This window comes from Cupressus sempervirens, chromosome 1, assembly GCF_028749045.1.
Source record: "Cupressus sempervirens isolate cs-2001-9-10 chromosome 1, ASM2874904v1, whole genome shotgun sequence".
Taxonomy (NCBI): Eukaryota; Viridiplantae; Streptophyta; class Pinopsida; order Cupressales; family Cupressaceae; genus Cupressus; species Cupressus sempervirens.
The window spans coordinates 859,586,418-859,590,722 of record NC_143118.1 but is presented as its reverse complement, the minus strand read 5'-3'; positions in this window follow the sequence as shown (position 1 = coordinate 859,590,722).

The following is a 4,305-nucleotide window of genomic DNA, read 5'->3' as shown; positions in this document are numbered from 1 at the left end:
AATAAATCCATATGAAATTCATGTCATATTAAAAACAAAAGCATTGAATATTTTTTTATTGTATTTCTAACTTGTCTTATACAAGTCATTCAAAATGATTAGAAAAATATATTAAAATAATAATATTTATACATAAATAATAAAATATATTTAATATTAAATTATGCATTATATTTTAAAATATATATTTAAAACTGTTAGAGTAATAAATTTTTTTCTTCTTAATTAAATCATTTTGATTTAATTATTAAGTCACTTATTACCTCTAGTTTACTTAAGCTATTTTAAAAATATATAATAATTAATTCTTTTATTAATTATTATCATGTAACCTAGGTTACTTACCTATTAGGATTTTGATCTCATTTAAAATGATGATCCCTCTTTGTAATTTAATATTCATTTAGCTTTGATAATAGAAATTTCTCTTTTTACTTATCAAGAATGTCTCATCCATGGATCTGAAAATTTCAGCATCCATAGTTTTTGCTTTTCTTTTCTTGTTACTAGTATTTGCATGCAGGTGATTCTTGGGAGTTGTGGGGTTGATCTTTCATCAACATCAACAAAAACTATATATTATAATTAATTCTAGTAATATTATTAGATCAATTTCACAAAAGGTTAAGTTTTTGACATTTTAAAAATAATTCCAGACACGTAATTCTAATCTCATATACATATTAAAGTTAGTTATTTTTTTGAATTGAAATCTTGGGATTTTCAAATTTGTTGTCTCGTGGAAATGTAATTATATTTTTTGACATAAATCTTCATAGAAAAATGAATATTTAGATTTGAATATCCATTTGAAAAAGAATTTTAATGAGAAAAAGAAATAATAACCATTTTATTAAAAATTGTTTGGATTGGACAATTCTTAGGTACTTACCTTTGAACCTTCGTCGATACTTATTCGTGTTATTCCTAGATTACTACATCATGTTTGTTCATTGCAAATGGACATATAGATAAATCCCTAGAGTATTATTGGGTGCAAGACTTATTTCTTTCACTCATAATTGTCCATGCTTGTTCACTATACATGAAAATATAGCTCAATACATACTTTGAACTCTTGAAACATTCTAAATCTCATGATAGTTTCTTTCCATTTCCATAGACTTTAAATGATCCATATACTTCTTCATTGTGATTTGGGTATTGGTAGCTACATCATCCACTTTAATTCCTTTTCATATCTTGGAACATTTCTTTATACTAGGGTAAAAGTAGAAAGTTGTGTCACCTTTAAAGCTGACTTATCATAATGACTGAATTTGAATATTTCTATCTAAAAAATCAATTTTTTCAAAATATATGATCTAGATAAATCAATTCTAGCTAAGTTATATTTAGTATCACACTTTTCCAATAGGAAATGTCTATTAAATACATATTTTATACTAGTTTGTATCCAATTACTAAAGAAATATAATTATTTCATAAAACTAACATTTCAATAACTCTTACTATATTTTATGATATATTTTTAATAACTTATAAACACCATTTTATAGAGCTCAAAGTCGAGAATATTTTCATATAGAGTTTATAGTGTTTTAATTAGATATAATATATTATAATTAAAAAATTCTACAAACCAATATTTTAACACTAAAAAAAGATGTCAATTTTGAGTAAGAAAAAAATACTAAATCATATCAAAAAAATTTAAAACTTATATGAAGTTCTAGAGGAGAGAGTCCTCTTCTAGAATGTATAATTCTTATTATGGTTAGAATAGATTTGTTTTGAAAAATGTGGTGGGAGATGAAAATTGGTGATTTCAGGTGAGTTAAACTTTGAATGATTATAAAACTGAAAATATAACTCTAAAGCCAATTTTTATATTTGAATATTCTAGAAATATATATTATCTATAACATAGTCTAAGATTAAAGTGAAATACATTTATTTTCATATAGTTTTGTGGTGGGAACTAGACCCCTAATTTTTAATGTTTTTCAACAATTAAAAAGTTACCTATAAAAATTATGAAAATATATCAATTCTTATTCAAAACAACTGTTAAAAATTATAATCCTAAACTTGATCAAATTCTACACATTTCATTAGTTTACTTCATTTTCAAATTCTAAATAATAATACTAGTTTTATATCATTGAGTGTGAATAGTTATACTTTTGTTAGCCTTTTCCTTTACAAAAGGGTGACATAAGTTTGTTCTTTGACCCAGAAAACATAATGTTGATAATATTTTTATTTATTTTTAAATGTTATGAATGTTTTTGGAAACTCCATTGAAAAGGTCATAATATAATTCAAATCTCTTTTAGTATTAACACATGAAAGGTTCAATGAGAAAGGACTCAAACCTACATTTATTTTTAATTACATTCTCCATATTTCTTACTATGTGTCTAAATAATATAATTAGTTAAATTATTATATTTTCTCCAAAAAATAAATTTTTAAAAATTAGACTTACTATATAAATTATATAAATACTAATATCTTTGATTGTTTTAAATTCAAATCAATTAGATCTTTACTTGAATTATACAAAATCATAAATTTTCAATAATTTATTTTGAATATTTTACTTTCAATTGATTGGCTCATATATTTGGAATCTTATAGTTTGAAAAAAGAAAATTGAGATTATTTTTAATGATAAATATTTTTATATTAAAAATATATTATTTTAAAATATTTATACATAGTAAAATATAATATTTCTAAACTTTATTATTAATTGTTTTTATCTACACTACTCTATTTAGTTACGACAAATACAAGTCACTATGTGATGCTTGTTTAGTTTTTCAAAATCTTATTAGATTCTCATCTCTTGATATTAGATATTTTCTTGTGTCCCTCAAGCTCTGACAACAAATATAATTCACTTTTTTTACCTCAAATAAAAATAATTTGAGACTATGATTATTTATCTTAGATTATAAATTCTTATACATATTTAATACTTTTCTAAAAGGAAATTTTATTGTAGTTTAAATTGGCTATCCCTTCAAAATAAAATTTATGCCACAACTAAATTAGTTAATGATTATTCATAATTATTAATTTAATAAAGATAAAATGAAAGAACTTTTGTAATATTAATATCAATCATAAATAACTCAATAACTATAATAAAAGTGGATTTATACATATGTAAGAGAACAAGGCCTTGGCTTTTTCCTAAGAAAGAATCTTTCATAGGAGAACACGGTTCTTACTCAGAACTAAGAACATCACATACTTTCATAGTATGGAACACATGCCTCATGCATGAAAGTAATGCAACCCTAGCTAAGACACTCCAAACCATACACACATTGTATGTCCCCTCTCTAATGCCTAATGTCTAGCCAAATAACTTAACTATGACCTCTTACTTTCTCTTTATAATTATTCTTCTTCCTTGTAATATTATTCTTTTTTAAAAAAAAAATTCTCATAGTCCCCTCCACCCTCTTCCAATCCTTACATAAATGATTTAAACTTATAAGGTATTGATTTTCAAAGAATAACATCCCTTTGAGAAATGTTGCCTTTTATTTACCCTTCCATAAGTATAATAATGCTCTCCTTTTTAAAAGTTTTTTTTTTTTTTTAAACTGCAGTGCGCCTGGTAAACTTTTTAACGTGATCGGTAGCGCTGGCGCGACATGCCCACCGGTACCACGAGGACGGGGGAAACTAGAACCCATGACCAACCCCTTGCAACAGGAAAGATTTAGCCAACCGAGCTAGGGCCCCCGCCCCTTTAAAAGTTTTTTTTATTAATATTATTTACTAATATTTATTTAAACAAAGGATTGTAATATCCTTAACTTCTATGAACCTTTTAATACTTATTTCTTTATTTCATAGCTTTATTTTCTCTTGGAGAGAGAGTCACATAACATATTCTAACATATTAATGAATCTATTGTAGAACAATGAGACTCTAAATATCAAAACGTAAATAAATCTTGGCATACCATATGACACTATAGCATTTTGATTACCATTTTTGAAAAATTAGAATTAAAAAAAACTTAATAGATGAAAAATTCAACTTAAAAAAATACTATGAATGATGAATATATATTAAAAGATCATTACCTAAATATTATTTAAAAAAATATTTTAAGAAGTATTGATCAACATAACAATTATATTTTAGATATATATTTTTTAATTTGTCACATGAAAATTTGAATATATATTTAAAACTTACATTTTAAAATTGAAGAAAATATCCTCATGAAAAATATTCAACTGCTCATTCGGTTACCTCAATTATTCTCAATGATTGATTTTCACCGTGTGAATAGTCTATACGAATTATAACCA